Raw genomic sequence first — 11,843 nt, 5'->3', positions numbered from 1 at the left:
GGGCACCCAGCGGGGAGGCCGGGAAGCTGCCCGCGGGCGGGGACTGGGTTTGCTGGAAACACACCAGGAGGCTTTCCTCAAAAACAGCAAAATAGGCAACATCGCTGTTGTCACTGGAGTTCGCAAAACTGAAATCCTGTCAAGATGTCTTTTTTATTGAATTTATTGGGGCGCCATTGGTTAAAATTATATAGATTTCAGGTGAAGCATTCTATAATATACATCAGCTGTAGACAGTGGTGTGTGTTCACACCCCAAGTCTCCTTCCATCACCTTTTACCCCCATCCTCTCTTCTACCCCCATACCCTCTTCTGCCTCCCCCAGCCTCCGTAAGACCGTCATCTTTTGATGCTGTACTAGACTTTATAGTTTGCACACGGATTTGATCGCTTCAGTTTCTTCGGACAGCTCCACAATCTGGGGGTCACCTTATGGTTTTAGCTGGCCGAGTGGGGCCATGCCTGTCTTGTTCTCCGGTTTTGCAGATGGGGGACCTGGGAGTTGGGGAGCTGAGACTCAACAGGATACCTTCTGACACAGAGGCAGGCAGGGCTCTTGTTAATTCCATTCTGTCTCCCAGAGTCACAGACTGTCAACAGTGAAGACCCGGCCCTCAGAGACGGTCAGTCCAGCCCCTTCACTTCGCAGGGAAGACGGGAGCTGGTGTGCTCGCTTCGGCAGCACATGTACTAAAACTGGAACGAGACAGAGAAGATTAGCATGGCCCCTGCACAAGGATGACATGCAAATTCCGGAAGCGTTCATATAAAAAAAAAAATAGATGGGAGCTGGAAGCTTCAGAAAAACACATTTGCTGGCCTTCAGTAAGTAATCGCTTTGTTTCTTTCTTCCTTAAAAGCTGGGAGGAGGCCCTAACCCAGCCGTGGGCAAACTACAGCCCGCCGGCCGGATCCGGCCTTTTGAAATGAATAAAACTAAAAAAAAAAAAAAAGACCGTACCCTTTTATGTAATGATGTTTACTTTGAATTTATATTAGTTCACACAAACACTCCATCCATGCTTTTGTTCCGGCCCTCCGGTCCAGTTTAAGAACCCATTGTGGCCCTCGAGTCAAAAAGTTTGCCCACCCCTGCTAACCAGTTTGGCTCAGTGGATAGAGCGTCAGCCTGCAGACTGAAAGGTCCCAGGTTCGATTCCGGTCAAGGGCATGTACCTTGGTTGCCGGCACAACCCCAGTAAGGGGTGTGCAGGAGGCAGCTGATCTGTTTCTCTCTCATCGATGTTTCTAACTCTCTATCCCTCTCCCTTCCTCTCTGTAAAAAATCAATAAAATATATTAAAAAAAAAAAGCTGGGAGGAGGTCCTCATATGTATTATAGATCAAGAGACAAAGTGGGCCAGTAATTATAATTCTGAAATTGCTCATAATTGGATCTATGACCGGGCACTCTAATTCAGATTAATGAGACCAAGTTGCTGGCTCCCAATAGCCCACAAGTCAATGAAGGTTCAAGAGGTGCTAATTAGATCAGTGTTTCAAAAAGTTACTCATTTGATAAGCTGTTGAATGGTACTGTGTGCAGAGCTCCGAGCTAGGCGCTCTGGCTGATGGAAGATTACGGTACAGTGTGAATTAGTGGTTAAGAACCAGAGCTCTCTGGAGCCGGATTGCCCAGGTTAGAACCTCACCTTTGCGTTTACTCACTGTGTTACCCTGGGTGGGTTCTCCACTGGCCTCTCTACTTGTGAAGTTTACGTATAATCTATTGAAAAGATGCACATACATAAATCAATGTAATACAAGATACATGGATGTGATATATGGTGTGTGAGCTGGGGCTGGGTGAGGCCACTCTAGAGAAGTGAGGAGCGAGTAATGGAGGAGGTGGCACTCGGGTCATTGAAAAAGAAGTAGGGTTTCGGAAGGTCGGGGTAGAGGAAAGGCATCAAGAAGAAGGAGCCGCATGAGTCCTGGCATAGAGGCAGGAGCACAATTGTCCAGTGTGGTGCAGTGTGAGGGATTAAGGGGAGTTCGGGCTGGGCAGGTGGGTTGAGGCCAGATCGAGGAAGGCCTTGGATTCGGGCCAGTTTAGATGTTACTCAGGAAGCAGGAAAAGCCTTCGAGGGACTTTTGCTCAACCATTTTGCAATGTCAGGAGAATACAGTGACTCAGAGAAACGCCATGGATTTCAGCATGGAGCCATGTTTCCTGAATGGGAGTGAGTGTCCTGCCTTAGGCAAGGCTGGTCTATCCAGATGCCACCTCATGCTATGTCTTACTCTCCCTCAAAGGCGTGTGACTGAGACTCCCCTCTAGTGGCCGAGGCTGGTACTTCCTTGGAGACTGGAGTGGGATTTCTCTATTTATAGATTCATATTCAACTTATATATAGAGAGACTGAACATCTATTCTGTGCTAGGCGCTGTCATGTACTTTATCTCCTACCGTTCTCACAGCAGCCATATGAAGTGGATAGTATGAACATTTAACAGGGGGGAAAGCAGAGCGTACTGAGCTATGGAGTTGGAAGAACCTGGAAGAATCATTTTCTGTGTCACGTGGTTCATCCTCTCACAGCTCACTGCACTGCTTGAGTTTTTCTAACAGCTGCCACTTGGCTTACCTCTGTCCTCTTAGATCGACCTGGACTAAGTATTAGATCAGTTCTTATCTGTTTGTGATGTCAAGGTCATAGGGGAGGCCAGTGGGTAATTTGCCCAGGGTAACACCCATTCCCATTTCGACAACCAGCTAGCCGGCACCAACTGAGAAAGCAGCAACTGTGCAGGAATAGGGGTCGGAACACATTTAACAATTTATTAAGTTTTAATTACCGACCATTTTTTTCAATCCCAAACCCCTCTGTTATAGAAGTACCTTGGGACACTCCTTCCTATATTAGAGATTAGCTGTGACCAGACATGTCCCCTCTGGCAGAGGCGTTCTTCAGCTGCTACCTTCTCTGAAATCTCTGTGGTTAGCTCTGCCTGCCGCCCCGGGGCCCCTTCCCTGGGCTGTCCTCACCAGCCTTTTTTCTCCTGTGGATGAAAAGGGACCACATACTGAACCTGACAAGCTCAGGTAAGGCCTGCGTGTTGGTCTTGCAAACTCGGAGACCTAAAGTAACCACAAAGGATGGTCTGAAATGAAAACTCTTTAACTAAAAGCTGTTTATGGCAGGTAGTCATGTCCTAGGCTAGACTCTACCCCGGCAAAGGTCATCTTCACCTTAACTAAGCCTGTCTATTGTCTTTTGCATCTACAATAACATTCCTCTGGAATGTCAGGGTAACTCCCCTTTTTCTAGACTCCTCAGGGCACAACCAGTGCACCAAGGCAGAGAGCTCTCACTGTTATTGTTGCCGTGTTAATTATTGACTGTTAACGATCCTGTACCCACCCATGTAAAAGAAATATGTGTCTATCATTTTTATACAATCCCAGAGGTTCCCCCCTCCTTGATTTCTCCCACCTCCCTAACCTATCACCAATGGATTTCATGTAATCCACATACGTCTCTTCTGATTGTAATCTCTCTATATAAAAGCCTAAGTGACCATTACAACCGAAAGACCAGAACGACCGGTCGACTGGTCACTATGACGCGCACTGACCACCAGGAGGCAGACACTCAACGCAGGAGCTGCCCCCTGGTGGTCAGTGCGCTCCCACAGCGGGAACGCCGCTCAGCCAGCTGCGCCCACCCCAGCTGGGGCTCCTCCCTGGCCGCCTGCCGCTTCGGCACTGCTACATCCCTGGGGGGAGAGGGGGTGCCCCCGAGGGGTCCCAGATTGCGAGAGGGCGCAGGCCAGGCTGAGGGACCCCACCTGTGCATGAATCTGTGCACCGAGCCTCTAGTGTATAAAATAAGGTGCAAAACTACCATTATCTCAGTCTGATGATATTCTGCTTCCCAGCAACTGTGGACAGTTTGGCTCGAATAAACTCATAAAAATTCTCCATAGGTTTGGATGTTTCTTACATCGACACTCCACAGTGTCTCCTTTAGTTACATCATATTCCTGCCGTGACAACTGGTTCCTGTATGTAAACTCTCTAACCTTAGCCATTGCCTTTCTGCCCGCCCCAGTTCGTTTCCTTGTTTGCTGAGCAGCGCCACCTGGAGGCTATTCGACACGTAAGCTTCAGCATGTCCAATGGACACGCCCTTTTACCCCAAACCCGTTTCTCTTCCAGACTCTCCTTCCTTTCGTGCGGCTACCACTCTCTCAGAGTTGAACCGTTATTTTACTGTTTTTTCATCTCTCTATATCTAACCATCTCCTCACCGTTTTATTGCCATAGTATTTCCCAACGCCATCCTCTCTACTGTTGATCAAGCCCTAAATTTCATATTTTAATTTAATTTTTAAAAATAATTTCAGAACTTACCCAGAAGTTGCAAAAACAGTTCAAAGAATTTCAATATACCCTTCATCAGCACTCTAAATGTTAACATTTTAAATAAACATAGTACAATTATTAAAATCAAAATGTTAACATGCATAGAGTTAATCTATAGATCTTTTTCAAATTTTGCAAATTGTTCCTCTAATCTGCTCATCTCTGTCCCCCCTGCCCCCCCACCAGCCGTATAACTAAAATCCCAGATGTGACTCCCATTGGTCATTGGTTCTGTTTGGATCCTGTACAAATCCCTGAACCAATCAGTGTGGAATTGGGGGTTCACTTACCTCTACTTGTGTGACATGAACTGGGCTGGGGGAAAGATGCCTTTCCCATGAAAACTGGGGTGCTTTCCACAGAAAGTGTTGAGCAGACAAAACAGCAGTACCCATTTCAAAGTTTCTGTTTAGAAATTCTAAATTTCCCATTAACTACCAAGTGGAGTCCAAATTCCTTTACCAACATCCAAGGCCCTACCTACTCGGATCCAAATCTATATTTTCTGGCTCATTTTATTTATTTATTTTTGTTAAAATATGTTATTGATTGTCAGATAGGATGGGAGAGAGAGAGAGAGAGAGAGGAAGAGAGGGGGCGTGCTGCCTCCTGCATGCCTCCTACTAGGGATCGAGCCACAACCTGGGCATGTACCCTGGCCAGAACCGGACCATGACCTCCTAGTTCATAGATCAATGCTCAAATGCTGAGCCACACCAGCCGGGCCAGCCATTTTTTTTTTTTTTAAATAAGCATTCCTCAACTTGCTGCAAGACTTTGGTTAACTTACAGAGTTTTTAAAAAGTTGATTCTTTTTTTTTAAAATTGCTTTTATTTAGGAGTGAATTTTCATAGGTCCTCCCTTTCCTATTTTTGCTGATATCATCCAAATCAACATTTAATTAATATTAATGTTCAAATATCAGTTCACCCACCAAATTCCAGTGCTGTGCTCAGGTCTCTTTATATGATCCCCAAAGATGTCCTGAAAGATTGTGCTTCTTGCTTGAAACCAAGCAGAAAGCAAGTAAAGTTCTAAAAGTTCCCCCATCTTACAATGTTGTAACTTTACTGTAACACTGTGAAAAGGGGAAATGAGGTTTGTTTAGCTTGAGCAGTCCTCACTCTTCCTGCTACTTGGTGCTCACAAGTTATCTGAAGAATCTAGAATCTAAAATCTTGTCAGAGTGACTAATATCGAAGCCATTGGTGAACAGTTTTATAACTTCCATTTTCAATTTTCTTGCAAGTCAGAATGCTATCCCCAGTGCTTTTCCTGCTTTCTAAAATTTCTCAAAGCTTGTCTACAATAGTTCCCGAACCATTTCTCCAGTTCCCTTCAGCATCGTGGCAGATGGACTGCACCCGAAATTTGGGGTCTTAAACATTTCCATTGAGTTAGTGTTCTCTTATCTTCCTCCACTTCGTTGGGGCCTCAATTTCCATCTGACTGCACCCTTAGACCATTTTATTTTTATTTATTTATTTCCCAGTGCTTTTCCTGCTTTCTAAAATTTCTCAAAGCTTGTCTACAATAGTTCCCGAACCATTTCTCCAGTTCCCTTCAGCATCGTGGCAGATGGACTGCACCCGAAATTTGGGGTCTTAAACATTTCCATTGAGTTAGTGTTCTCTTATCTTCCTCCACTTCGTTGGGGCCTCAATTTCCATCTGACTGCACCCTTAGACCATTTTAATCTCCAGCATCATTCTCTCTGTAGCAGGCAAACCAAATGAGAGTTGAGAGGTTCTCCTTTCTCTGGGTCATCTGTTAATATCACACCATCTATGCTCTGCAATGGGCCCGTTTCTTCCTTCTTTTCTCCCAGTATAGCTATACAAGCCCTTTTTGATGTCGAGAGCATGTTTCGCAATCTCAGTTCCACCCGAGCCACAGCCACCCTGACACTGTCCTCACCGGTTCACACAAGTCTTCTGTGTTTGTCCCGAAGTAGGTAGCTCTTCTTCCGTTCTCTGTCAGAGAATTTGCCGTGCGGCCACTTCAGTTCCTTGAAATGCTCCTCCCATTGCTTGTCAGGATCTAAAAGGGGTGAAGGAGTGACTGGTTTTTGTTTGGATATTCTTGAAACAATAATGAAAACTACACATATTAGCTTAGTATTGGAACATAAAGAGCCATATATTTAATACATGCAAGGAGGTAATTGTTCGTTCATTTAGCATCCGATAATTAATTGATGCATTAATTTAGCACCCAATGATTAATTTAGCACTGTCATGGTCATAGGAATTTGGAAAAGGCACATCAGGAAAAGCTATACTGTGTTCCGGCTGAGGGTGAACTGTGGGGGCCGGAGACCCACTTCCCGGATGGTTTCCTCATTTATGTGACTGTCACCTGGGCTGGGCTGGCTGAAGAACAGCTCCCCCATACTGTCTGCAGGAGTCCGCACCAGCACAGTGGTGGCAGGGTAGTTGCACGTCTTACCTGGGAGTTCCAGACTCCAGGAGTGAGTGTGCCAGTGAGCAAGGTGCCATTGCATGGCCTTTAAGGACCCCTCCTTGGAAGCCACAGAGCATCGCGTCCACCGCTCTATACATTGAACCATTACAGCCAGCCCAGATTAAGGGGAGTGGACAGAGACCCCAACTCTTTTAAAATATATATATATTTTTATTGATTTCATAGAGAAAGGGAGAGGGAGAGAGAGAGAGAGAGCAACATTAATGATGAGAGAGAATCATTGATCAGCTGCCTCCTGCATGCCTCACACTGAGGATCAAACCCGTAACCCGGGCATGTGCCTTGACTGGGAATCGAACGAACCATGACCCCTGGTTTATAGTTCGACACTTCTGAGCCATGCTGGCTGGGCTAGATCCATCTCTAGGGGGCAGAGTGTCAGAGAATGCATGTCTCAGAAGAACTGTTCAGCCAACCCACAGAAAGATAAGCTTAATCAAATGGTTATTGTTTTAAGTCATTAAAATTGTTTGTGGCCATATTTTAAAACTGCCTCAGTTTTATAAATAATTATCTATAAAGGTGAAGTATATGTCCCTGGCTGGAAGGTTGCCAAACCAGTGATCAGAAATATTTATTTTCAACAAATTTCTTCTTTAGATCCGTTAAAATATGTTGGCATAAAAACAAAACATATGTTTCTTATAAAAATACACACATACAGCCCTAGCCGGTTTGCCTCTGTGGATAGAGTGTCAGCCTGTGGATTGAAGGGTCCCGGGTTCAATTCCGGTCAAGGGCGCATGCCTGGGTTGCAGGCTCGATCCCCAGTGTGGGGTGTGCAGGAGGCAGCTGATCAATTATTTTCTCTCATCATTGATGTTTTTTTCTCTCTCTCTCTCCCTCTCCCTTCCTCTCTGAAATCAATAAAAATATATTTTAAAAAATATGCACATACAGAAAGTGGGAGAGTTCTCCACCTCAATTATCTACTTATTTATTTATTTTCCAAAGTTGCATATGCACATGTTTAGAAATTCTATGAGGCTTATTATGAAAAGCTGGGGTTCCCATAATTTCCTGTTCCCCAGGGGCACTACGTTCAACACCTTGAGCTAATTATCTGGTATTCCCCATATATCTAAGTGGCATGCGCATATTGCCGCTTCTTGAGTTTTGGGATTTAGGCATTATCTATTATTGTGCAAGTCAGGGCTTTAACGCTCACCTTCCAGACACTCCTCCCTTATCCCCCCCGCCCCCCCATGTTCCTCTATCATACACAAATGTGGTTACATAGATACTCAGGGTTTACATCACTGCAGCTGTGTACACACTATTCGTAGCTGGCCGTGTGGTTACAATGCCTGCTTCTCCCGCACCTCTTGTCTCCCCTCTCTCCCACACCGAGTTCATATTGTGTCCAGTTCTTGCTGTTTTATTTGTTTGCTTTATATGTATAACATGAATTCAAGCCTAAACTCTGCCTTGAGGTTTAAATATCCCATGACATTCAAACGCATTAGATTCTCTAATGGCTTCATTTCTTAGAGACACTTCTCTGCAGCTTCTGACCTGCCTGCACCTGGAGTGGCTGTTCCCCAGGCTGCAGAGCGGCCTCCTAGGCTCCCTTCACCGCCCACTGGGACTTCCTTCACATCTCCCTCCCTCCCTCCTTCCCTCCCCTCATCCCTCCATCCCTCCCCTCATCCCTCCATCCCTCCCCTCATCCCTCCTTCCCTCCCCTCATCCCTCCTTCCCTCCCCTCATCCCTCCATCCCTCCCCTCATCCCTCCATCCCTCCCCTCATCCCTTCATCACTTCCTTCCTTCTTTTTGCTGCAAAAAGCTTTGTTGTGTCCATTTGGTCCAGCTGGGGAGAGGGCTCCCGGGTTAAAAGGATGCCCAGTGGTTTCCGGGAGAGGCTCAGGCGGAAGGCAGACACCAGGGGGGTGCAGAGGGGCCCTCAAAGGCCTGGCTCCAGAGGCTCCTAGTGGTGCTGGGGGCCGTCAGCCTGCGGAGGTGAGTCAGGTGCTTTCACATCCTCCTCCAGGAAGTGGTTCTCCAGGAAGTCACAGAGCTGAGGGCATAGGAAAGTACGGGGACCCCAGCTTTTCATAATAAGCCTCACACAGATCCCCCAAGGGCCTGGCTCCGGTTGGCTCTTCTCCATGGCAGTGGCGGCTTCCATGGCGCCCTGGGAAGGCTTCAGCGGGGCCTGGGAGAGAGTGCGGCCACTGCGCTGGTTTTGCATCTTTAAGAGACACTGGGTGCCCTTGTGCTTCTCCTCTAGTGAAGAAGTGGCCCCCGCCCTCCAGAGCCACATTGTCTCGGTTGGAATAGAAGCCCCGAGAGAGGCAGGTGTAGGCAGTCACAGATGGAGGGGGACTAGGCTGTGGCCGGCAGCCTCCACCTCGGTGGAACAATTCTGGTGAGTTTGGGAGCTCATGGTTGTTCAGCAATGAATTAAGGTCAAAAACGGTGTTGGCTGGTCTTGGAGGCTGAGGATGTTTGAGGTGGGTCTGGAGGTGGTGACTGGAAAAGAGGTTGGAGGGGAGTCAGAAGCGGGAAGAAGGGGTGTCCCTGTGTCTGTTCCATGCAAACGCTGTTGAAACAAGAGCCAGACCTGGGGACTGCCACGGACAGTTCACCTCTTTCTTGAGTTGATCCCTAGTTTCCTGGATTCTGTGTCTTTCTTGCTTTAGCCCTGGCTTTGGTTGGTATATTCTCTAGAACCTTGATAAGTAAGGGTACATCTTTGAGACTTTGCTAGTGGAAAAATGTCTATTTTACTTTCACACTTTATCGTTGGATAGAGAATCAAGATGGAAAGTCACTTGTCCTCGGTATTTTGAATGCACAGCTGTCCCCTCCGGCTCCCGTTGTCAGCACTGGGAACCCAGTTCCACGCTGGTTTACGACGGTCAGAAAACCTCTCGTCTCCGGGAGCAGGCGGGCTCTTCCCTGGCCCCGTGCTCTAAAAGTCTTGGTCTGGACCCATTTCATCCACTGTGTTGGGCCCCATCAATCTGCAAAGACATCCCCCAAGTGTTTTTTCTCTTTTACTGTAGAATGTGTATGAAAAGAACTATCACCTCGGTCAAGAAATGAAAGATGGCCAGCTTCCCAGAGCCCAACCCCCATCCCAGGCTGGTCCCTGCTCCGAGGTCACGACCATTTTGACTGCCGTGGTCACCATCTTCTTGACTTTCTTTGTAGTTTTCTCCCAGGTGTAAACCTCTAAGCCACCCAGTTGAGTTCTGCCAGCTGAGTAGGACTTTATAAAAATGGACGGCATCACAGTTACCGCCGTCACCATTTCCAAGTGTACAGTTCAGTGTTCAGCATATTCACATGTTGTGTAACCACCTCCAGAACTCCTTTCGTCTTCCCAAACTGACACTCTGTGCCCAGTAAACAACAGCTCCCCAACCCCGTCCCCCAGCCCCCGGCAGCCACCATTCTCCCGTCTGTCTCTATGAATTCGACTTTTCTAGGTCCCTCATATAAGTGGAATCATACAGTATTTGTCTTTTTGTGACTAACTTCTCTTAGCACAATGTCCTCAAGAGTCATCCATATTTTGGGATTATATCAGGATTTCTTTCCCCCTTTTTTTTTTGTTAATCCTCATGCAAGAATATTTTTTTCTGTTGGTTTTTAGAGACAGTGGAGGGGAGGGAGGGAGGGAAGAAGGGAGAGAGAGGGGGAGAGAGAAGCATTGATGTGAAAGAGGCATATTGATTGGTTGCCTCCCACAGGTGCCCTGACCTGGGCCAGGAATCGAACCTGCAACCCTTTGGTCCATGGGCCGATGCTCTAACCATTGAGCCATGCTGGCCAGGGTAAATTTCTTTCCTTTTTAAGGCAGAATAATATTCTATTATTTCATTATTTACTCATGCACCTGGCCGCTGTCTTTTCGATAGTAGATGTTTTCCTCAAATACCTGGAGCAGCGTGGGCGTCTGCTCACACCTCAGCTGGGCCCTTACCCGGCTGACCGCGCTCTGCACGGTGGGAGGCCTGTGCTGTGCAGTCACGCAGGGAGACCCCCTGGCCACATCCTCCTCCGGGAAGTGGTTCTCCAGGAAGTCACAGAGCTGAGGGAATAGGAAGTTATGGGGAACCCCAGCTTTTTATAATAAGCTTCACACAGATCCCCAAAGGGCCTGGTTCAGGTTGGTTCTTAGGTTGGCCAGTCTCCTGCCCGAAGGTGCCAACTTCTGTGTCTGTGGCTTCTGCGAGGAAAATCTGTTGACTTCTCGTTTTTCCCACTGCCAGCTCAAGGTCCCCCTTTCTCAGTTCCAGCAATCGCTTACCACGTGTCCTTAACCACCTGTCTTTTTGTTGTTGTTGTTAATCCTCAACTAACGATATTTTTTCCATTGATTTTTAGAGGGAGGGAGGGAGAGACAGTACCAGTTCGCAGGGCAATGCTCTAACCACTGAGAAACACCGGCTAGGGCTAGGGCTAGTGTCTGCCTTTCAAATGTTTTTCCCTAATGATCTTCTCTCCCTTCTCATTGTTCTTGTAGGTTTGTGGCATTTGAAAAACCTTCTTACTGCCATTTTCTTATCGTTTTGGTGGAAACCGAGTTAAATACATGTGTGTAACCTACCATCTTGAATCTGAAGAGTTCCAATTTTTAAAATTAAACCTTTTCTTGATGTATAAGATACAGACATCTAATTTGCTTGTGACTAAGTTTTCTGATTCCTAATAAATTGTTTTGAAGTTCAGAAGAGAAAGGAGTGGCTTCATAAAAAAATCGGGACTTCGGGGACATGGGCTGCTTGGGTAGGTAAAAGGGGGTGAGGAGAAACACCAAAGCGGGAGCCAGTGAACGAAGGGGTGGAGGGTAAGAGAGTGTGGAGAGGAATATGGGGGCAGGTTACAGAGGAACCCCGAGGGCTGGGGCAAGAAGACTGGATTTTCTGTTAGAAGAGCGTATTTTAGCATGTGTCTCAGCTTCAAAGTGTGGCAGGAAAACATTTGCACATTTGAATGTTGATGAAGACATTTCCAAATATAGATAAGATGTGATCAT

At 46.8% G+C, this 11,843-nt stretch overlaps 1 long non-coding RNA gene across 1 annotated transcript; it reads left to right on the top strand.

The window, feature by feature from the left end:
* The first annotated feature begins 24 nt into the window (after positions 1-24).
* On the top strand, positions 25-11,538 carry LOC106724040. Its single transcript, XR_001359788.1, has 3 exons — positions 25-201; positions 582-825; positions 11,331-11,538. It is a non-coding gene; the product is annotated as an uncharacterized LOC106724040 (long non-coding RNA).
* Positions 11,539-11,843: the final 305 nt, after the last annotated feature.

Source organism: Myotis brandtii, unplaced genomic scaffold (assembly GCF_000412655.1).
Source record: "Myotis brandtii unplaced genomic scaffold, ASM41265v1 scaffold698, whole genome shotgun sequence".
Lineage (NCBI taxonomy): Eukaryota > Metazoa > Chordata > Mammalia > Chiroptera > Vespertilionidae > Myotis > Myotis brandtii.
Note: the sequence above shows the minus strand (reverse complement) of the source record. Positions and strands in the feature narration are given on the sequence as shown.